Consider the following 24,993-nt stretch of genomic DNA (forward strand, 5'->3'; position numbering starts at 1 on the left):
ATATAATAATGATGTATAGTGTATATACAATATATAACTTCATATGCACTATATATTAAGTAATATAATATGTATATTGTTGATTCTGCATCTCTGGAGAACTCTGTATAACACAGTGAGCATTGTAAAACATGATTTTTAGTATATTTTCAAATATTTGTTTTCAGTAGGAACTGAAGCCTTTATTATTGCTATTATATACAAGCTAGAAATGGTCTCTTCACAATGAAAAATACAGTCTTTTCTATACCTAGGGCAAATTATAAAACCTTTTTTTTAGAGTGGAATTGTTTCAATAAATTACTTATTTCCAGTGAACCCCAGTCATGATAAACAGTCTCATCTCTGAGTTTTATTAGTTGGCTATCACCACTGCACTAATAGACTATCTCATTTCCACAGAATAAAACTGCAATGACTTGATCATGTTCTAGTTCAGTGTCTCTGCCTGGCATTTGGCGACCTTCCTTGGATAACAGAAGACCTGACACTGAAACTTTGAGATGTGATAGCCATCTTTTCACCTTGAATTGTCATGCAGTCTGGCAGTTGTTTCTCTAGGACTTTTTGATCAAGATGATTAGGATATTTTATCTTCAATGTTAGCTGGTTTTTGAGCAAACACGGTTGTTGTGTTTTGCATTCCCCATCTTCAAGTACACTATATTTGAGGCAGAGTAACTGGTGTCTGGGATGGGCTGCCAGGAACTTCTCATTTGGCCTGTTTTTGTCTGGATCTGGGTGCCCACCTGCCTTTTTCCATTCATTTCCAAATACTTTTTGGTAATTCAGCTTAGCTCCATGCCTCTCCTTGGGAAGAATCTTGTATTTGTTCAGGGATTCCAGCTGACCAATCTTGGTGCTAATTAATTGGCAGGTAGTCTCTGCTTTTCTTCCCTCAGTCAGGGGATTGCAGGCAGGACAAAGCGTACAGACTCTAACTTGTTGATAAATGGTCATTGCAATATTTGATTGTCATTGACTAAAAATTATTGCAAGGAAGAAAACATTGATATTTTGCACCAAATGCCAGCATCTGGGAGATGTAGAGAAGAAATCCCAATGTTAAAAAGGATATTTGTTCTAGTCTGGGCAGTAAGCTGTTAGAAACAGCTGATTTTCATCAATTAATTGTTTAGAGGGACATTCTAATAACTTGACCATCTGTAGAATGTCAGCTGGCCTTTCTAAAATGGAAAGATTGTTAGACTCCTGGAGGATCGGTCACCCAGCAGCACACCAGAGCACTTTGGCCCATGTTATTCTTGTTCAGCTAAGAACTAAAACCTTCATTGTAGAAAATGTTCTGGTTGGAGATGGTGATCCATGGGAAATTTCAGTTTATTGTCACTGAGATTAAGGACTTTCAGGTGTCTGAGCTCATCATCAGTATCTGTGACTTCATCCTATGCTCACAGCAGGTTTTTTGACAAATTAAATTTTTAGTATTAGGACACACTTTGGCGATGTCTCCATTATCACCAGCACAATCCTCACCTGAGGTTATGTTTATTGAATTTAGAGAGGGAAGAAGGGGAGAGAGAAGGAGAGCACAACATCAGTGTGAGATAGAAACATCGATGTGAGAGAGACATGAATAGGTCGGTTGCCTCTCATAGCTCCCTGAATGGAAATCAAACCTGTAATCTAGGTATGTGCTGCTACTGGGGATCAAACACACAAGTTTTGGTGTATGGAACAACACCCCAACCAACTGAGCAACCTGGCCAGGGCTGTCACCAGCACAATTTACTGCACGGTTCCTCAGAAAAATTTCTTGGAACTTGTTCAGTTGATTTTGCCATTTTATAACAGATTCAAAACCAATAGTTTCCACTAGTTTGTTCCCTATTTTAACAATTTGCTCTTTTCCATCTTCCTCTGGTCTGTCTTCTAACACATAGAAGTTCTTAATTGCAATAAAGAAAGTCTACTCTAAAGTGTTCTTTGGACAAATAAAGAATCCTCCTGTTGTGTGCCCCATGTACTGGATTCTACCATGCTTGCCCTTCTCTGGATTATCCCATTCTACTCCTCACCATTCTCAACTCACTCATTCTGAGCTCCAGTGCTGGCACAGCAGCTCGAAAGACACCAGAGACATATGGGGAGAGACTGAGTGGTCTGGCATTGGGGTGAGAGCTAGGGGGGACAACATTCTCCCAGACAGAGTGCTGGCAAAGACCATTGTTCCTTTACTGAGCCCTTTCCCCACTGTGCTGGCATATCTGATTCTCCATCAACCTGCTCCACTGTTCACTTTCACCCAGGTGATTCCTTGAGACCTCCTAAAACTTTCTTTTTTTCTCACTGACACATATATTGGATTGTTAGCTGGAAGATACAGGTTATGTTACTTGTAAATCAGATTCATTGGGCATGAGGATTCTATGGTTATAATTTAGAAAACTTCCTCTGATTTGACTTTTGAGATGGAATAGAATTTGAAAGGAGCAAATGATATTTAATATAAATTCAATTAAGGAGCAAGTGAAAATTGAATACATCACCTGAAATATATTATTTTAAAATTAATACCATAAGTTACATCTTTTGATAAACTAATAATACTGTTGTAGAAATATATATGATTGTATTTAAAGTTTTAACAGTTTATAATCAATAACATTTAGCTACTTAAAAATGGTTATATTTTCTTCATCTCACTCTTCCAAAATCACAAAAAATTATTACATAATTTTAGAGAGTAATTTCAACAAATTCTAGAAACTAAAGGTTAAGAAAATTTACCAAGCTTTTTTTCTTCATAGACCTTGTTTTTAAGGATCTTTATTTGAGTTTGAGGCAGAATTCTCACTAATATGGTCTAGACTAGGGTCCTTAACCTTGTCACTAGGGACATTTTGGGCTAGATAACTTTTTGTTGTATGGTCCTGTCTTGTACACAGCACCCTGGCCTCCACCCTGCATATCCCAGTAGCACCCCATCCCTGAATTGTGTCAACCAACAAATAAATGTTTGTAGACATTGCCTACAGTCCTCTGGGAGGCAAAATTGCCCCAATTGAGGATGAACTGGAGATTGAATATATATGGCATGAGTAATGCCAGCTATGTAAATAAAGGACCATAGCCTAAAAAAATTAAGTAAAAGGTTGCCTAAAAAAGGTAAAGTTCAGTAAATGACAACTATCACAAAACATTCGGAGCCCATAATGTGTGTTTCTACCTTTTGCCTCCTGACATTTGATGTTCTGGTTAATAGGAAGTGGATTTTGTTTTTGGTTGTCTTTTCCAATTCCTCTCTCTCTTGGTTTTGACCAGGATTAAAGCAACAGCCTACCCAGTATAAGAATACTGTCCCAATTTAAGGCATCCACTAGGTTTTAAACCTCAGTAATAATGACTGTGTTTGAGTTGATGATGGTTCATCTTGGTGTAACTATTCAATCCACCCAGTGTTAAGCTGGGAAGGAAGAAGGGGTGCAGCAAGGAGAGTATTTCCTGAAGGTGCTGTTTTTTGGTGGGATCTGAAATGAGCTGAGATCCTGATGGCTTTAAATAAACTCAGAAGTAGGACAAAATAAAGAGGGGAATGTTGAGTGACTGTGAAGGTCAGTTGAATGTGTCTACTTGGCTAGGCTACAGACTCCAATTCTTCACTCAAATAGACATGTAGGTGTTACATTTCCTCAGGATTTACTCCCAAACTCCACCTCATGCAAATGTAGTTTATGTATTTAGTTTTTTTCTGCTTTTCCCTTGGTTATTTGTAGTCGTTATAAGTACCATTTTCTCTTTATTTTTCCTCATTGAAAATAGCTCTACTCTTTAGGTAAAAGAACCCTTTTTTAGGTACGAGGCATTTGACCTGGTCTATCTTCTTTTATCCTCAAAACAAGTATGTGGCAGGTTTATTATCATCCTTATTGTACAGGTGAGGAAATTAGGCTTAGAACTGCTAACTATCATGTCCAGACTAATGGCAGAGCCTCTGAAAAATTGCTTCTTTACTTTGCTGTATTCTCTTTTCTTGCTCATTTCTCATTACCTTTTCATTGGTCAATAAAGAGATTTGCAAACTGTGGGAGAGCATTTCTTTTCATCTTGTTCCGTAGGAAAGAATATGTGAAAAGATCCATCAGATGGCTCCATGTTGAACTGTTCAGTGTGTTTTTCTAAAACTCAGCAGAGTGAACATGCCTTTTTTCTTTTAGGTACTGTTGCTTGTGTTTTCAAATTTAGTTCACATTTCATAGTTTTAAGTTTAGTTTAATGACCAGTTAGTCACCAGTAACAATTTCACTTGAAATCCACATAGTCAGTTACATAATTCAAAGAGACAGAAAAAGCGCTGTGTGGTCCTCCAACCCAACTTGGGAGCCTGGGAAGTAAAATAAATAAGCAAATAGGAAGGGAGTAAGTAAAATCTAGTCATCATTAAGGAAATGTTCAAAGATTAAGACCAGGCACTGTCATTGGATCTCCTAATGGTTTTTCACATGAGAACTGATTCAGAATACAGCATTCTCTCCAAAGTTGGGTATACTTAAAAACACTAATAAATTTTTTAGTCCTTTTACTGCATGTTCAACCTGAAGTAAACAACACCAAACAAAACAGCCCCAAATATTGTGAAAATAACACATAATCCAGTCACAGCATTGTGGAGGAGGAGGCATCTCCAATGTGGGCATTTTAAAACATGATTTTGCTTCTTTTACCCTCATGCACCTCCTGTATCTTGAAAATGAAAATACCTCACCAACCATAACTGTGCACAGCAATTTGTTTGGCTAGGCAGGGCCATCATTTTCTACTTTTCTTTGAGCTCATGCTATTTAATTATTCTTGATATTAATATTGTGTCTTCTGGGCTTGGCCAGTTAGTTCATGAATAAGACCCACTCTTCTCTCCCCTCTGATTTTCAAAAAATTGAATTAATGCTAGGGGAGAAGTTTTGGGTGTAGGGACTTTCTGGATGTTCTTTAGAGGATACAACATAAGTTCTGCTCACTACCTTGCTTAAAGACTAGCTCAGCTGGACAGCAGTGACTTTCACAGTGAGAGGAGCTTTGTTGAATTGCTATAGCTGTCTAGAGGAAGAGGCTTAAAGATGTTGCGCAAACATGTTTTTGAAAGGCCAGCTTGGTAGAGCCATCCAGAGAGGTGGTCTTCCCAGTTTATCTTCCCAGTTTATCGTATGGAGAAGCCAGTGTAGTTTTCTGGAGGTGAGTTTATATACCAGCATAATTTATACAACTAATGTGCCAGGAGGCTCATATAGGGCACAATTCTACTGTTACATATATATTTAGAAAAATTTGGAATGTTAATTTTGTTTTTGTGTTTACTCCCATTAGTGGAAAATGCTGTCTGAGGAGCTTGTTTAATAAATGTTGAAAGCCACCTTTATGAAGATCTGAAATAGTGATTCACTAATAATGTTAAATCTCACCTTGAATCTGTCTACATTTATGTAGTCTTGTAAATGAAGACTAGCAAGTGCAAGTCAGTTGTTGAAGACTGTTGTTTACCCTGGTGAATACACTACCATTTATTTTTATGTCCTTAAATTAGGGAGAGTGTAGACAAGCTAAGTCTCAGGGGAACTTGGAAAAGCTTTCCTGGCCTTTCACATGGACAGTCATACTGAGGTGGCAGGCTTTTAGAGAGTCACTGCTGGGTCAGGTGCCCTAGTTTACCTATGCCACAGTTTTAGTACCAGCTTTAATTGAGACAGTGGATGTGTAAGACCTTTGAAAAGTACAAAACACTATGAAATGAAGGTAGAATCTTTGACATAGTAATTTTCTTAATTTCAAAAATAAAACATGAAACTACTACTTCAGATAGTATGTAGTTGGTTGAGGCAGGTTGATAGTACTGTAACAACTGGGGAAAACTGGACAAATTACAAAAAATTATATTTTTAAAGGCACCATAGAGTTTGGAAGAAACAAGTCCTACATGAACTAAAATTATAGAGATGGGAAAGTTGTTCCAAGGTAAGCTGATAATTGACAGCTGTTTTTGGCATGAGGGGCCTTTGTTGATTCTGGACATGGGTTGAGGATTGGACTTAGCTGAGGCCAAGGGTCTTTGGAAGGAAAAAGAAATACGCAAAGCTCTAACCAGCATAGGGCTAGTGTGACAAATTGGGAACCTGAAGGGCTTCAAACTCAGAGCTGTTTTTTCCCCTTAAGATATATGCTAAATTCTTAGAATTCACAGGATCCTGGGCAGTGTGGCCAAAAGTTTATAAAGGGCAAATGAAACCTCCCATGGGCTTATGCTCTTAAGAAACAAGAACCCTCTAGAGGATGGGGCCTGCTTCAGGCACAAGGCAGTTGCCCCTTTTAAGGTTTTTGCAGATTTTGCAGCTTTGTGTGGCCAGGAACCTGGAGAGCTAGTCTGAAAACCCCTGCAGGATAGAGCTAGATTTCCTGCCGTGTTTCAGGGTTCAGGAAATTACACCAGCCAGGCTCTCCAACAGAAGCATAGGAAGGCCGCATCCAAGAAACAGTGGCCAACAAAAGGTCCATAGATTCTTGCTAAAACTGTGGCCCAGCCCCAACCCACTTCAATTCCTGCTGGATTTAGGTGCTGAGCTCCTCACAGTCTCTTTAAGAGAAGAAAAGGTACACACTCTCTAGTGGAATCATCATTAGCCTCCACATTTTAAAAAAGGTTTTATTTATTTATTTTTTTAGAGAGAGAGAAGAAGGGAGGGAGAAAGAGAGGGAGAGAAACATCAATGTATAGTTGTCTCGCATACACCACCCACCCCCTCCCTGGGGACCTGGCCTGCAACCCAGGCATGTGCCCTGGTTGGGAATTAAGTCAGTGACCCTTTGGTTTGCAGGCCAGCACTCAATCCACTGAGCCATCACTGTGCAGGGCCAGCCTCCACTTTTTACATAGAAGAGGTGACATACTATTAACAATAAGAGACAAAAAGACCCAGCAGAAGCATACCATGAAAAAACTATTGGAGTTAATAGATAAGAACTTTAAAATGATGTTAAAGATTTTGTACACACACACACACACACACACACACGGAAACATGGAAAATTTCACCAGGACCAGGAAGCTCCGTATGAGTGTTCATAGGAGTTCTGTATTTGTTGCCATGGTGTGGGAGTGATGGACATGACTTAACAGAGTCAGTATTGAATTAATCCAGTGAATACACATTGACCTTCCTCTATCAGGTTGTGAGCTGAGCTATGGATACAGTAGAAATTCTCGTGCCCTCAGAGGGTCCTCAGACTAGAGCAGCATAAGTTGATGGAAGCATAATGTGAGCCTTGTGTAATTTTACATCTTCAGTAGCTATATTAAAAGAGTAAAAAAAAACAGGTGGCTTCTGGTCAAGATGGTATGTTGGCAGATATGGCTCACCTCTGCACAACCACATCAAAATTACAACTAAAATATAGAACAGCCATCACTTAGGAATGTCAGAAATTGTGTTGAATAGAAGCCTGACAACTATGAAATCAAGTTGAATGGAAGTCTGAAGAAACCACATCCATCTAGATTGATAGGAGAGGCATGGACACAGAATAGGCTGGCCTCACAACCATGTGGATAAAAATACGGGAGGGATATCTCAGGAGTGAGGAGTTCCACACCCACATCAGGCCCCACACCCAGCCCAGGATTCCAGTGCCAGAAAGATAAGTCCCTACAACTTCTGGCTGCAAAAACCAATGGGGATTGAGTTGGTGGAGAAAGCTGGCAGAGCCCTCTGCAATTCCTTTTAAATATCCCACACATGGACTCACCTACTCAGACTTGCTCCCTCTCAGCTCCAGCATCGGAGTGGCAGCTTGAAGGGTACCACTGGTATACAGGGAGAGACTGAGGTGTCTGGTATCAGAATGAGCAGAGCCCATTGCCCCTCTACTTAGCCGTACCCCAACAGGGCCAATAGACTGATGTCATATCTGAGACTCCATCAACTTGGCTAACACTGTGTGACCTTGGAGATCCACAGAGGTTCTACCCTACTCAAGTTATGGGCTCACCTAAGCTGCTTTTCCATAAGAATGGCTGGTCTTGGTTCCTAAATCCTATCAGATAAGCAACAGCTGGCTTCAGTGAGCCCTAGCAGCAGTTAGATTAGAATCAACCAGTGGACAGCTACAGGCCACATTGGAGCACCACCACCCTGTCCCTGCACAGCTGATCCTCCATGGAGGGTGGAGTTTGGTGGTCAGTGGTCACAGCCAGTCCTTGCAGCTGACTGGACTGGAAGAATCCCTCCCATTGACCTGCCAACAATAATCAAGTCTCAATTATAAGAGGAGGGTATACTTAGCCCACACAAAGGGCACACCTCAAGTACATGACTCGGGTGATAGGGAATGCTGTGCCACTGGACCATACAGGACACCTACTAAATTAGGCCACACTACCAAGGCATGGAATCAAAGCAGCTCTACCTAATACATAGAAATAAACCCAGGGAGACTGCCAAAATGAGGAGACAAAGAAACATGGCCCAAATGAAAGAATAGATCAAAACTCCAGAAAAGGAGCTAACCAAAATGGAGGTAAGCAATCTATCAGATGCAGAGTTCAAAACACTGGTTATAAGGATGCTCAAGGAACTTAGTGAGGATTTAAACAGCATGAAAAAGACCCAGTCAGAAACAAAGGATATACTAATTGAAGAAAAATTTACAGGGAAAAACAGTAGAATGGATGAAGCCAAGACTCAACAATTTGGAATATAAGCAAAAAATAACTATCTAGAACAAGAAGAAAACAGAATCCCCCCCCCCCCAAAAAAAATGAGGATAGTATAAACAGCCTCTGGGACAGCTTTTAAGAAGCCAACATTTGCCTCACTGGGGTGCCAGAAGGAGAAGAGAAAGAGCAAGAAATTGGAAATCTATCTGAAAAAAAAAGGTGAAAAGAAACTTCCCTAATTTGGGGAGGGAAGTAGACATCAAGTCCAGGAAGCACAGAGTCCCAATTATGATGGATGCAAAGAGGCCCATTGCAAGACACATCATTTTAAAAGGCCAACGGTTAAAGATAAAGAGACTCTTAACAGCAAAGAAGTTAGTTACCAGAAGGTTGCCAGGTGGAAGAGAGGAGTGAATGGGTGAAGAAGTGAGGGAATTAAGAGATACAGATAAGCCCTGGCTGGTGTAGCTCAGTGGATTGAGCGCGGGCCTACGAACCACACGATCGCGGTTCGATTCCCAGTCAGGGCACATGCCTGAGTTGCAGGCCGGTTCCCTGCAGGCCAGTTCCCAGCAGGGGATGCACAAAAGGCAACCATACATTGATGTTTCTCTCCCTCTCTCCTTCCCCCCCTCCCCTCTAAAGATAAACAAATAATAAAATATTAAAAAAAAAGAGATACAGATATACAGTTACAGAATAGCCATGGGGATGTAAAGTACAGTATAGGAAATGGAATAGCCAAAGAAGTTATACCCATGACCCATTGACATGAACAATGGTTGGGGAGGCATTGCTTGAGGTAGTATGTGGCGCTGGGTGGAGGGGAACAAAGGGGGAAAAACCAGGACAACTGTAATATAATTAATAAAGTATAATACAAAATTTCATCAGAAAATGGGAATCTAAAAAATCAAATGGACATTCTAGAACTGAAAAAAAAACTATTATCTGATAGTGAAGTGGTTTAACAGCAGAATGGACATAGTAAAAATTAGGATGAGTGAATTGGAAAAGAGGTTTATAGAACATACTCAACTGAAGTACAAAGAGAAAAACTAATAGAAGACAAAACAAAACAAAAATATCTAACATACACATAACTGTAATCCCAAAGAGAAAAGAGAATAGGGAAGAAGCAATATTCAAAAACCAAGAAGCTTCCAAAACTGGAGAAGATCAATTATAGATTTAAGAAGCTCTGTAAACACTTAGCAGAAGAATCACACAAGAATTATGTCTAGAGACAACATATTGAAGCAGCTGAAAACTCAAAGACAAAAAGAAAAATCTTAAAAGCATCCCAAGATGAAAGACACATTATCTGCAAAGTAGCAACAATAAGATTTACAGCTGGCTACTCCACTGAAATTACAGAAGCTATCAGAAAGAAAATAAAATGATGACTTTAGAGTGGTAGGAATGAAATGACTGCCAATCAGGAATTCTCTGTCCAATGAAATATCTTAAAGGATGAAGGTGAAATAAACACATTTTCATCATTGAAACAGGCCATTTGTAGCCAATAGACAACCAGAAGAAAACCTACAGAGTACTTTAGGAAGAAGGGCATTTCCAGATGAAAACTAGAAAATGCAGGGTCAAATAATTCAAAGGGCAAATGGCAGATGCTCTTACCTTCTTTTTAAATAATTTTCTCATTACCCTTTTTTTTCACTCAGTCTTCACCAAGTTTGATTCATAGCTTCTAGATTTAAGTCACACCTCTAATATTATTTTATTCTCTAATATTATTTTATCCTTAATATAATTATGCATTTATACCTTTTCTGCTCTTTCTATCTTATGATTTTAGGTAATTATTAAAAAATATAACTTGGCAGTTATCCATTGAATCACTGATAAAAAGCATAGGATAGGACTATATTTAACAAACGAAACAGATAAGTGTTTCATTAAGCTTAGCATTCTTGTTAGCAATAACAAGGAACAAAGTTGGAAAAAATTGAGAATATAAACAGATAGCTCAGTGGGAGACTGATTACAAATCAAGCTTAATTTGGGGAGTGATAGGAGTGGAGAAACCTAGGGAGAAAATACAGTCTTGGGAAAGAAGAATGAGTCACAGTAAGTATGGGGAAAGGATTCTAATGAGCATTACTAAAATTCCACACATTTTTAGATGTTTTAAAATGATGCTTAGAATTTATGTTTGAAGTGAAGTAATTGCATTGCATATTCTGTGGATTCGTTTGAGGGAATCATCATCAGTCACCATGGTTATTTATCACACTTGGAATAACACCCAATTCCTGGAAAATGTTGTTTGGGGAAGAGGAAAGGGCTACAGTTGTAAACTGGGAAGCCTCAGCTAATGGGTTATTTAAAAAGCCTTGGGAGCAGATGAAATCCTGGAAGTGAGTATAGAGAAAAGATCTGAGTATTGAGCCTTTAGATGCTCCAAACAATGGATGTTATGGAAAGGAGGATGCAGTAAAGGATACCAAGAAAAGGATATGTGTAGTAGAAGGGAAACAGAGAATGTCTACTCATGGAAGACACACACACAAAAAAACGTGTATGAAAGCTAGGAGTGATTAAAAGACAAGTTAAGCTGAGAGGGCAGTAGAATAGGTTGAGAACTGACTCCTGGATTTATGTTGTCAGACATTAGTTTCAGGAGAATATGGGCAGCACCAACGAGAAGTAATTTGCTTTTTGTTTCTAATCATCTGTGGAGAATCCTGAGAGCATTCCATTAACCAAATGGAAGAAGCAATTATTAAAGAGGCCTGTAGTAAAAAGGGGGAAGGAAGCTTTTTTCCCCCTTTGTAGATTGAATAGAAAAATCCCTAAGGTAGTTATTTAACAGAAAAAAAATCCAATCCTATTTTAACTTATTAAACTCAACAGTGTAGTAAAGCAGCTGAGAACCCAGGATTTGATGTTGGAAGATCTGTGTTAGAATACTGCTCCATCACTTTCCTGCTGTGTGATTTTGATCAAGTGTCTTAGCCTCTAAGCCTCATCTCCTCAACCTTAACAAGCAGAGATAATAGTTCATAGCATAATGAAGTTTAAATTAAATGTATGGGGAGTTCTTTCTGTATAGTGAGTTTTTGAAAATACTGTTGTTTTTATTTATATTACATGTATATTCTACAAATAGGGAAGGAAATATGCAAGAAAAGAAAAAGTTAAAATGAATTATGCTGGAGTGACATAAAGGTAAGTGAAGAAAAAGGAAATAAAGAAGAGGGAAGGTCACATTAGGAAGTTGGGTAGCTTTCCTAGCCATGCGGATGAACTTGGAGTGGGAGGCAGGGCATTTTGAACCAGCAACGTGATGTAACATTGGGACAATTGTAAGTGAAGGACTTCATCAGCTACACTTTATGAGAAATGGAGAGGCAGGAAGGTAAATGGACAGGGCAAAAGTTGAATATGGCTTAGGAAAGACAAGAATTACAGAGAAAGAGATGGAAAGGGGCACCAGCGTGTTGAGCTTCCTTGGAGGTGGGTTGAGTTTTTATTGCATTTTCAGTGATGTGTCAATTTGTGCACCTGGGCTTGTGTGGTCCCTCATTCAAAGGTTTTCTGCAATTACTCTCAAGATCTTTGCATTGTGCACTGCACTTCTATTATTCAAAGGGAACTATGTAGTTATTTTTAAAAAACTGTTTATGTTTTTGTAACTAAATACTATATTTATGTGGTTTAAAAAGGCAAGAAAGTGTATATAATTAAAATTCTCCCTCCTGCCCCTTGTTTCTCAGCTATACAATTTCTTTTCCTGAAGGTGACCAAAGCCATTGTATTTGTTTCCTGTATATATTTCCAAAGATTTTACTTATATGTATAAATATAAAAGTTTGCTTATTAGGACAAAAATGATTAAATAACACACATTGTTCAGGATTGTATTTTTTCCTTAGTATTCTTTGGAGATCAGTTTATAGCAGTATACAGAAAGCTTCCCTATTTTTCCCTTTAACAAGCCGCTTAAGATTTTATTTTATGGGGCTATTATAATTCATATAGCCAGTAATTCCTGATGGTCACAATGGCTATTTCCAATGTTTTGCTAGCCGCAAGGACTGCTACAGTGAGGAATCTTCTATACACATTATTTTGTGTGTTTCCAGAAGAGAAATTGCAGAGTCAAAGGATCTGTGTATTTGTAATTTTAGTATATACTACCAAAGTGCCCTTCATAAAGACTGTCACTTTCATCTCCACGGTAATGTATGAGTTCCTGAATTTCCCAAACTTGAATAGTGTTTTATATTATTTTTAAACATTTTTCACATTGATAGGTGAAGAATGGTATATCAACACAGTTTTATTTTTCATTTCTTTTATTATGAGTGGAGTTGAGCATATTTACTAGTGTTTAAAAAACATTTGCATATCCTTTCTGTATACTTTTTTATTTAGTTAAGTCAGTTTCTAATTTTTTTGAGGTGGTTCACAAAACTATATAGGTTTCAAGTGTACAACTCAATAAAACATCATCTGCACACTGCATTGTGTCCCCATTGTCTAGAGCAAAGTCTCTTTCTGATCCTATTCCCAATCCCTTTGCCCACTTCCACCTGCCTCTGTGCCCCGTTTCTCTCTAGCTGTCCCCACACTCTTGTCTGTATCTATTAGTTGTGCATATATGATCTTTGGCTAATCCCTTTACCTTCTTTCATCCAGGCCCTTCTTTGTCCCCTCTGACTGCTCTTAGTCTTTTCAACGTATCTATGCTTCTATTTCTGTTTTGTTCATCAGTTCATGTATTTTGTTCATAATTCCACTTATAAGTGAGATCAATTAGTGTTTGTCTTTCTCTGATTCCATGTATAAATGAGATCATTTGGTGTTCATCTTTCTCTGACTTTATTTCATTTAGCATAACACTTTCCAAATCCATCTATGCTGTTGCAAAAGGTGAGATTTCCTTCTCTTTTCTGGCTGGCTGTGTAGTATTTCATTTATGAACTATTTTATTTTATTGTTAATATTTTTGTCTTTCAACACTTTAAATATTTTATTCCACTCTTTTCTTGCTTTAATGGTTTCTGAAGAGAATTTTGATGTAATTCTGACCTTTCTTCCTCTAAAGGTAAGATTTTTTTCTCCTTTCTAGCATTTTTCCCAAGATTTTCATTGTCATTGTCTACATTGTAGACATGGAATAGATGTTAAATATGATATACAGCATATATTTTAAATATTTATCTTACTCAGTATTCTCTAGGCTTCCCAGATATTTGGCCAAGAGTCTGTCATCAATTTTAGAAAATTCTCAACCACTATAACTTCAAATATTTCTTCTGTGTTTTACTTCTCCTATCCTTCTGGTCATCCTTTTATCACTGTCCCACAGTTCTTGGATATACTTTACCATTTCTTTCTTTAAAAAAAATCTTTGCATTTCAGTTTGAGAAGTTTCTATTGACATATGGTCAGGCTCACTGGTTCTTTCCTTGGCTGTGTCCAGTGCACTGACGACCCCATCAAAGGCAGTCTCCATTGCTGTACAGTGTTTTTGATTTCTAGCTTTTTCTTTAGAGTCTTTTCTTTTGTCTTAATCTTTCTGCTTATATTACTCATCTGCTCTTGAATGTTGTTCACTTTTCTCATCAGAGCCCTTACTATATTAATCATGGTTATTTCAACATCCTGGTGTGGTAATTCCAAAATTTCTACCATATCTGAGACTGCTTCTGATGCTCGCTTTGCTTCTATACTGTACATGTGTGTGTGTGTTAACCTTTAGTATGACTTGTATTTTTTTAATTGAAAGCTGGATATGATGTTTTGGGTAAAGTTACTGAGATAAATAATAGGCCTTTTTCTGGCTAGAAGTTAGACTGTGTTTACTTTTTGTAGCTGTGGTGTCAGGGGCATCTTCCCATGTCCTTATTTTTGTCTCTCCTATTATCTTTGGGATGCGCTCAAGACTCCTTAAATAGTGCCTGAGTCTTTTGAGTCTTTTAGCTCTAATCCCTGTTATTATAAAGGAGTCCTATGGATATGATGGTAAGGTGTGTGGGAGGGAGAAACATTTTATACTTCTATGACTGCATCTCAGTCTTTTAGTAAGCCTGCCTGAGCTGGGTATTTCCCTTCCTCCTCAACGAAGGCCAGAGGTGACTGGAGTTGGATTTTTCCCCTTCTTGCTGGTTGGTTAGGTGCTGGTGAAATTGAGGGGTGACTTTGATAAGGAGAACAGAGCACTTTGAGCATATTTCAAAAATGGTTGCATTTCTCCTACTCCTGAAGGAAGCAGGAGGAGATTTTTTTATAAGGTCTCTCTAAATTTTTTTCAATTACACTTTGCATTTAATGTTATTTTGTATTAGTTTTAGGTGTACAGTGTAGTCTCACATTTTCTCAGTGAGGACCTGGTAGGGCTTCTGGAGGTAAATCTCAGGAAACTATAGGAGCCTTTTCTGAATTTTTAACTCTCAAGCTGTGTATACTGAGCCCCCGCTCCACAATTCATCAGTTATAGTTTAAAGGTGTTTGTACTGTTACTGGTTCAAGCTGTGGACTTCTACTCCAGTGAGCTATGATTCTCTGAATCTATTTGTCTCCCCAGTTTTCAGGGCAGTAGTTTATCCCATGACCTCAATTTTTTGATAGATCTAATAGTTGTTGACTTTCAGTTTGTTCAACTTTTTTCTTGAACGGGAATGATGACTTCCAAGCTCTTTACATGTCAAACTGGACAGAAGTTGTATTTTTCTTTTTGGTTTGCAGGAGCTCTTTATATTATAGAAATTAGTTCTTTATTTTCATAAGAGATGCACATTTTGAAATTTTGTCATTTATCTTTTGAATTTGTGTTGTCCCCCTATGCAGTTAAATAAATGTTTGTGTATGTTTGAATTTATCATTATTCTCTTTTAGGCATTTTAATTCTGTGATAGCAGTTACAGGTATACCTCATTTTACTCTCCTTTGCTCTGTCATGCTTCTCACATATTGTATTTTTTACAAATTGAAGGTAAGACTCCCCACCAGCAAAAAGATTACAACTCACTGAAGGCTTAGGGGGTATTTAGCATTTTTTAGCAATAAAGTCTATTTTTAAAAATTTTATTTAGTTATTTTTCAAGTACAGTTTTTTTGTCTATTTTTCCCATCCCAGCCTTCCCCGCCCCTTGCTCCCCACCTCCCTCCCATTTCCACCCCCCTTAGTTCTTGTCCCTGTGTCCTTCCTATTTGTTCCTCCAAATCCCTCCTCCTTTTTCCCCTTAACTTCCCTTCCCTCTCTCCTCTGGTCGGTGTCCCCTTGTTCTCTATTTCAGTGTCTTTGTTTTTTTTTTTTCCTGCTTGCTTGTTTGTTTTGTTGTTTAGCTTCCTGTTTAAGGTGAGATCATATGGTATTTGTCTTTCAGCACCTGGCCTATTTCACTCAGCATAATGCTTTCCAGTTCCATCCATGTTGTTGCAAAAGGTAGTAGCTCCTTCTTTCTCTCTGCAGCATAGAATTCCATTGTGTATATGTATCACAATTTTTGGATCCATTCATTTACTGATGGGCACCAAGGTTGCTTCCAACTCTTGGCTATTGTAAATTGTGCTGCTATGAACATTGTGGTGCATAGGTTCTTTGATATTGATGTTTTAGGATTCTTAGGATATAATCCCAGCAGTGGAATTGCTGGGTCAAAAGGCAGGTTGATTTTTATTTTTCTGAGAAAATTCCATACTGTTTTCCATAATGGTTGTACCAGTCTGCAATCCCACCAACAGTGAACTAAGGACCCCTTTTCCTCACAACCTCTCCAACATTTGTTGTTTGTTGCTTTGTTTATGATAGCCATCCTGACTGGTGTAAAGTGGTATCTCATTGTGGTTTTAATTTCCATCTCTCTGATAGCTAAGGATACTGAGCAACTCTTCATGTGTCTCTGAATGTTCTGTATGTCCTCCTTGGAGAAGTGTTTGTTCAAGTCCTTTTCCCATTTTTTAATTGGGTTGGGTGTCTTCTTAGAGTGGAGTCGTGTAAGTTCTTTGTATATTTTGGAGATTAAACCTTTGTCTGAGGTATCATTGGCAAATATGTTTTCCCATACAGTTGGTTGTCTTTTTAATTTAATACTATTTTCTCTGGCCATGCAGAAGCTTTTTATTTTGATGAGATCCCATTTGTTTATTCTTTCCTTTACATTTCTTGCTCTAGGGGACATATCAGTAAAGAAGTTGCTGCGTGAAATATCTGAGATTTTCTTGCCAATGTTCTCCTCTAGGACTTTAATGGTGTCACGACTTACATTTAAGTCTTTTATCCACCTTGAATTTATTTTAGTGTATGGTGTAAGTCTGTGCTCAAGTTTCATTTTTTTGCACGTAGCTGTCCAGTTCTCCCAACACCATTTGCTGAAGAGGCTATCTTTACTCCATTTTATGTTACTGCCCCCTTTGTCGAATATTAATTGACTGTAGAGAGTTGGGTTGATTTCTGGGCTCTCTGTTCTGTTCCATTGGACTATGTGCCTGTTTTTATGCTTTTCCTTAAATGCTTTGTAGAATTCTCCTGTGAAACCATGTGGTCCAGGACTTTTGTGTGATGGGAGTTTTTTGATTACTGCTTCAATTTCTTTTGCTGTTATTGGTGTATTTAGATTTTCTGCTTCTTTTTCACTGAGTTTTGGAAGATTGTATTTTTCTAGAAATGTGTCCATTTCCCCTAGGTTTTCAAATTTCTTGGCATATAGTTCTTCATAGTAATTTCTTACAATCCCTTCTATTTCTGTGGTATCAGTTGTAATCTCTCCTCTTTCATTTCTGATTGTGTTTATTTGTGTCCTCTCTCTTCTTTTCTTGATGAGCCTACTTAAAGGCTTGTCTATTTTGTTTATCTTCTCAAAGAACCAACTCCTGTATTCATTGATCCTTAGAATTGTGCTTTTAGTTTCTATGTCATTTAATTCTGCTCTAATCTTGGTTATTTCCTTCGTTCTGCTTGCTGTGGGCTGTCTTTGTTGTTGTTCCTCGAGTTCTTGTAGGCGTAGGGTTAGGTTGTTTGTTTGAAATGTTTCTATCTTCTTTAGGTAGGCCTGTATTGCTATAAACTTCCCTCTCAGGACTGCCTTGGCTGTGTCCCATAAGTTTTGGGTTGTTGTGAGATCATTTTCATTTTTTTCCAGAAATGTTTTGATTTCTTCCTTAATTTCATTCTTGACACATTTGTTGTTTAATAGCATACCATTCAGTCTCCATGTTTCTGGGTGCTTTGGGTTTTTTTCTTTGGGGTTGGTTTCTAATTTCAGTCCCTTGTGGTCAGAAAAGATGCTTGGTATGATTTCAATTTTCTTGAATTTTTTGAGGCTCGTTTTGTGTCCTATCATGTGGTCTATCTTTGAAAATGTTCCATGTGCATTTGAAAAGAATGTGTATTTAGCTTCTTTGGGATGAAGGACTTTATATTTATCAGTTAAGTCCATTTCATCTAGGGTGTTGTTTAATGCCACAATATCTTTGTTGATAATTTGTTTGGAAGATCTGTCCATTTTTGATAGTGGGGTGTTAAAATCCCCTACTATAATTGTGTTGCTGTCAATATCTTTCTTGAAGTCCTCTAAGATTTTCTTGATATATTTGGGTGCCCCTATGTTTGGTGCATATATGTTTACAATGTTAAATTCTTCTTGGTGGATTCTTCCCTTGAGTATAATGAAGTGACCTTCTGGGTCTCTTCTTATGGCCTTTTTTTGAAGTCTATTTTGTCTGATATGAGAATTGCTACCCCAGCTTTTTTTTCTTGTCCGTTTGCTTGGAAAACTTGTTTCCAGCCTTTCACTTTTAGTCTGTCATGGTCTTTTGTCCTGAGGTGGGTCTCTTGTAGGCAGCATATGTGTGGGTCATGCTTTCTTATCCATTGAGCTATTCCGTGTCTTTTGATTGGAGCATTTAATCCATTTATGTTTAAGGTTATTATTGATAGGTACTTATTCATTGCCATTTTTGTACCTATGTTCCTCTCTGTCTCCCTCTTATCCTTCATTCCCTTAAAGCAGTCCTTTTAGTATTTCTTGTAGAGCTGGTTTGGTGGAGGCATATTCTTTTAGACTTCTTTTGTCTTGGAAGCTCTTTATTTGGTCTTCTATCTTGATTGAGAGCCTTGCTGGGTAAAGTAGCCTTGGTTGTAGGCCTCTGGTTCTCATTACTTGGAATATTTCTTGCCATTCTCTTCTTGTTTGAAGTGTTTCCATTGAGAAGTCAGTAGCTAACCTTATTGGGGCTCCCTTGTATGTTATTTCTTTTTTCTCCCTTGCTGCCTTTAAGATTCTCTCTTTGTCTTGGAATTTTGCCATTTTGATGATGATGTGTCTTGAAGTGGGCCTCCTTGGGTTCCTCTTGGTTGGGACTCTCTTTGATTCCTGGATTTGTGAGACTTTTTCTCTTATCAAATTAGGGAAATTTTCTCTCATTACTCGTTCAAATACGTTTTCTATCCCTTGTTCTTCTTCTTCTCTTTCTGGTATTCCTATTATTCGGATATTATTACATTTCATATTGTCTTGCATTTCTTTTAATCCCTCTTCATTCTTTCTGAGCCTCTTTTCATTTTCTTGCTCTTTCTGTGAGATGCTTTCTACCTTGTCCTCCAACTCACTAATCCTATCCTCTGCTTTATCTATTCTACTTTGGAAACTTTCTACTGTGTACTTCAATTTGGAAATTGTGTTTTTCATTTCCTCTTGTCTCTTGCTGATAGTTTCCATTTCCTTTTTGATGTTGCTGTAGTTTGCAGAGAGATCATTATAGTTCCCCTGTAGTTTCTGGTAGTTCACTGTGAGCTCTTTGAAATTCGTGATAACCAGTGCTTTGAATTCACTGTCTGATAGTTGATCAGCCTCTATTTCATCTAACATTCTTTCTGAAGTTTCTGCTTTTTCTTTCATTTGGGGATTGTTTCTTTGTCTTCCCATTGTTTGAGACTCTTCTTGTTAGTCTCTGCTTCTAAAATTGATCTGTTCTGAAACCCTGGTTTTATGGTGTAAACTTCTGTGGTATGATCCTTGTGAAGTTCAGTGGTGCAGACTCCTTGAAGTTTCTTGATGTTCTTCGTCTCCACCTACACTCAGGCTGGTCCTCGCGCTGGTCCCTGCGTTGGTTGCCTACCACTGCTGAATGTCCCGGCTCTAGTAGCCGCCTCCTCAAGCACCAGGCCCGTTACTACTGCAGCGGCACAGAGGCTGGGAATGTCGCGGCTCTCGTATCTGGCTCTCTCTGCCCCCCAGGGCCGTCACAGGGGTTTGGAGTGTCCCAGTTTCCGTACCTGACTCCCTGGCGTCTAGTACTGTCTCTATGGCAGTGGCATAGAGGCTTAGAATGTCCCAACTCCCATACCTGATTCCCCAGTGTCCAGTCCCGTCGCTATGGCAGCAGCACAGGGGCTGAGAACGTCCCGGCTCTTGTAGCTGGCTCCTCTGCTGCGTCACAGGGGATTGGAGAGTCCCGGCCTCCGTACCTGACTCCCGGTGTCCAGTCTCGTCGCTATGGCAGCGGCACAGGATCTGAGAACGTCCCGGCTCTTGTAGCTGGCTCCTCAGGGCTAGGCCTGTCTCTATGGCGGCGCCACAGGGGCCTTTGGTGTCCCAGCTCCTGCAACTGACCCTTCCGTTGCCCAGGCCAGTAGCTATGGCATCGGCAGAAGGGCCGAGAATGTCCCCGCTCCAGTTCCTGACTCCTCTGTCTCCCAGGACCGTCAAAGGGGCTTGGAGTGTCCGGCTCCCGTACCTGACTCCCTGGCTCCCAGGCCTGTTGCTCTGGCGGCAGCACAGGGGCTGCATGAGACCCAGCTCCAGTAGCTGACTCTGCCGCAGTCTGGTGTTTCAGCGTCGGTCACAATCTCTGGTCTTTTAATTTCATAAATGCTGGGTAACCAATGGTTTATTGTGCTGTTTCTCTATAGATCTGCCAGGATTTTCACCCATGAGTACAGGAGCTAGCATCAGCTCCATCTTACTCTGTCGCCATCTTCCCAGCATCCCCCGCAATAAAGTCTTTTTAAATAAGGTGTGTACATTGTTTTCCCCCATCTTTATTTATTTACTTACTTACTCACTTATTTACTTAAATTGTTGTTCAAGTACAGTTTTCTGCCTTTTACTCCCGTCCCAGCCCACCCTCACAGCCCACCCCACCTCCCTTCCATTTCTACCCCCTCCAGGTTATTGTCCATGTGTCCTTGTTTTTTTACACATAATGCTATTGCACACTTAATAGACTATAGTGTAGTGCAAACCTAACTTTTATAGGCACTGGGAAAACAAAAAGTTTATGCGCCTTGCTTTATTGTGATACTTGCTTTATTTTGGTAATTAGCTTTATTGTGGTGGCCTGGAACTAAACTTGAACCATCTCCAAGGTTGGCCTGTAGTAAGGCTTTCACAGTTAGATTATAAAGGAATTTTTCCATTGTTTTTTTTTAGCTTACTATGATTTTTTTTTACATTTAAATATTTTCTCCATTTTTGATTTTTCTTCAAGTACAGTATGAAGATTAGGTGCTATTTCCCCTCTTTCCTATTAATTTATTTAAAAACCATTTGTTTAATAGTTCATTTTTACCCCATTGATTGATTATCATGTATTAAATTCCAATATATATTTGGGTTTATTTCTGTAATTTTTATTCTGTGCTATTGCTTTATCTCTTTTTCACATGCTAATATGAATAATTCATATGATAATACTACTCTGTTTTAATGACTATAGCTTTACAATTTAAAAAAATATTGTATGGCTAATTACCTCCTTATTTTTCTTGTCAATTTCAAACATTGTCAGTTTTATTTTTTATATAAAATTTAGCACTTTTGTTTCTAATTTAAAAACTTGTTGGCATTTTTATTGTGATGATGTTAAGTTTTTACCTGAATTTAGAAATGAGTGCATATTTATGAAATTGAGTTCTTTAAAATCTAAGAACATTGTATGCCCTTCTGTTTGTTCCTAGTTTTCTTTTGTGTACCCTGAGAGCTAAACATATTTCTTCATATAGATCTTGCACATTTTTGTTAATTTTGTTCCTAGGAATCTTATCTTCCTTTTCTTCTTTCCTCAATTGTAACTAGGGTTTTCATACCTTCATTATATCTCTTAATTGGTTGCTTATATATGTATATAAGCTATTTATGTCTATATATTTATTTTATAGAAACATACTATTTATAAAAATTTTAAAGTATATGCCTATTATAATAGAGGGCAATGTTGCACAATGGGGGTCTGAGGTCTATGAACTTGGCGGCATCATAGGTTAGCCCTGTGGCAGTAAGCATGGTACTTAATCATTATAAGCCAGTTTCCTCCTGTGTCAAATGGGATAATAATAGTACCTACTTCATAAGGTAGTTTTGAGGGTTAAAAAGATAAAGCACAAAGATGCTTAGTAGAGTTTCTGGAATGCAGTAATCAGTGAGTCAGTGCTAGCTACAACAGTTCTGTGCTCTTAACCATTGAAGCTTAAATCTAGTGCATGGGGGTCAGGTAGGGAACAGATGTCAGCCTCCCAAACATCTCCACTCCAGCAACACTCCTCACTTCCCAAACAACAGCCCTGGATTGAGAGGGCTGCAGAGTGAGTGAGGGAATGGAAGAATGGAGACTAGAGACCCAGTTACACCCTGTTGTTGTAGGAAAGGAATAAAAGGATTCCATAATCCAATGGAATTGCACCTCCAATGCATTTGAGGTGTCCAAGGGAATTGGAGGAGGAGACAGAGGAGGAACAAAGCAGTGAAAATGAACAGAGCACTTTTTCAAATTGTTGCCTTAGATTGGAAGGGACTCAACAGATCACAGGCCATTTATACGTACTTGTATCATAAACCTATTTTGGCAGCAGCTCAGTTGGTATATGAAGGAGGGACTCAAAAATCACAGGGAAGCCAGGTCTAGATCTACTGAGCTATGTTGGTGCTCATTCCTGTTCATGCCTCTCTCCACTTTCCTTGTAATTTATTCCCAAGTGGGGCTAAGTATTGGGTTGGCCAAAAAGTTCATTTTTTTTTTCAGTAAGATGGTTGTTGTGGTGCTTAGTTGTCTTTAACTTCATTTGAAACAATTTGGTTAGATTGTATTGTAACAGCTATCATATCAGTATGCATTTAAAAAAACTAACCAGAAAAGGTAATTTTTGTGGAGTCATTTTAATACTGAAGATGGAAGAAAATGTGCAACATTTTTGGCATATTATGCTTTATTATTTCAAGGAAGGTAGAAAAGACAACTGAAATGCAAAAAAAGATTTGTGCAGTGTATGGAGAAGGGTAGACCTGTTGAAGTTGATAGTTATCAAATTGAGACATTGAGAACAATCAAAGACTCAAAATATCTAAATCAGTAGTTATTGATGAAAATGAAAAGTATGTCTTTTATTTTATGGAAAACCCAAATGAACTTTTTGGCCAACCCAGTACTAAATTGTCAGTAGAAAAGATAGAGGACAAACTAGAAGAAGGGAAAACAAGAAGGATTAAAATGTTTTGAGAAAGGATAGTCTAAGAGAGCTTGGGCTTGCAATAAAGAACAATATGTGTGGAATACACCATGTACAGAAATCACTGGGGAGTTATGTTAGAAATAGTATAATAGCAACTATGTGTCTATTGTGTGCTGCCTGTTTTAGGTGCATTTTCTATTATTCCTAATAACAATCTCTCAAGGCAGGTGTTATTATGGCAATCACACCATGTATCTCTAGAAAGCTAGGCCTCAGTCTTCTTGGAGCTTAACATCTATATGCTAATTGAAGAATACTTGTAAAACACACCTACTGGCCTGGACATAGGAGCTCCTGACAGTGACAGAACTGGGAGGGAATTGTAAAGGAGTCAGCAGTAGCTAGTGGGATACGCTCCAAAGAAATGTGATGTGAGCCGTGAAAGGAAGGACCTCTGTGACTGTTCATAGGAAAGCAGGGAAAGAAACCAGATGGTAAATTAATGGGGCAAGGAAGCGGGGAAGTCTTTCTGCAGCTGGAGTTAGGGATGTGGGTGGAGTGTGGAGTAAGTCAACTGCAGTGGAAAAGGGATGCCTGTCAGTGAAAAAATGCTTCACCAGCTACTTCCCATTGCTGCATTGCTTTTTAAAGTGACAGTCACGAGGTGTCAGGATTTATAAGCGGAAATGGTCTTCGCTCTTTGGCTGGCAGTCTAAATTCAGATAGAAAGAATTTGGTGGGAGACAGCTGGTGGAAATTGCCCCCTCCTTCCTTCAGTGGAAATGCCCACGTGCTGCCCACGTATCAAGCATCTACCCCTCTCCATCTCCATTTGCCTCTCTCTCTTCATCAGGTTTCATTAAAAAATAATAATAACCACCCAGGAGCATTGTACCCAAGTGATCCAGGCATAGCCCCGCTTAACCCATCGCTGTTGGCTGCCCCTGAGATGAATGCAGGCTACTCAGGTGGTTTGTGATCTTGTATCCGCCACCAAGTGGTTAACGTGAAAGCACACAGTGGATGTGACTGCTGGAAGTACCGCTGGGCACGATGCTAATGCTTCATGAACACGTGAGCAGGACGCACGGAGGCAGCACTGGACACCCCATGACCCAGGAATGCGGCAGATGGGTATAGGAATGAGAGAATAGGAGGGTCACTTCGTCCTTGTCCTTGCTCCTCACCTGCCTGAGCACTTGGTCCACGTGGAGGCAGGGTGCGGTTGCCCTAGGTCGCCTGAGAATCTGCAAATTCATCTCTGCCTTTCATCTGGACAACCTTATGTCCCGATGGGGACAGCCCAACCTTTCCCTTTCATTCCGAGGCCGCTGCCAAGGCGGGTTGACTTCTTTAAAAAGGCTCCGATTCCTCTTCCTGCCGCAGGGGTCTAGTCACGGCTCAGACTTAGATTCTAACCGCCCACCCCGAAGTCTGGGACTGTTTGCAAGTCTCGCCAAGTTTCCCCATCTGACCCCAGTCAGGCCCTTTCTAGGACAATGTGAACAAAGAGCAGCAGGAGGAGGAACCCGCAAGTGTGTGTGTGTGTGTGTGTGTGTGTGTGTGTGTGTGTGCGCGCGCGCACGCGCTGGGAACCACGGTGGTGGACCCAGCACGCAGACCCTGCCCAGCCTGGCCCCACAGGGTCTCTCACGGCTCAGAGCAGCGGGTTACTTTGTCCTGGTCTCGGCAGGGCAGGGACAGCCAACTGCAAGCAGAAACCCGGGTGGTTTCTCGAGCTCTGGCCTCCACGTCTCCAGGGCAGAGCAGGAAGACCCCAAGCTCCAGGCTCGGGCTGTGGAAGGAACACTGGACTCCTCTCTCCTTGTCTGATCTTGTCCGAAGTAGCTGTGTCAGACGGAGGGACCACTGGAGCATTCCCGGCCCTGAGTCTCCTTAGACACGAGCAGGT

The 24,993-nt window shown here is 39.4% G+C and overlaps 1 pseudogene; it reads right to left on the reverse strand.

Moving 5' to 3' along the window:
* Positions 1-366: 366 nt before the first annotated feature.
* LOC119059078 (tubulin-specific chaperone E-like) lies at positions 367-24,959 on the reverse strand (annotated as a pseudogene).
* Positions 24,960-24,993: the final 34 nt, after the last annotated feature.

Source organism: Artibeus jamaicensis, unplaced genomic scaffold, assembly GCF_021234435.1.
Source record: "Artibeus jamaicensis isolate MK-2021 breed Jamaican fruit bat unplaced genomic scaffold, CSHL_Jam_final contig_3188, whole genome shotgun sequence".
Classification (NCBI taxonomy): domain Eukaryota; kingdom Metazoa; phylum Chordata; class Mammalia; order Chiroptera; family Phyllostomidae; genus Artibeus; species Artibeus jamaicensis.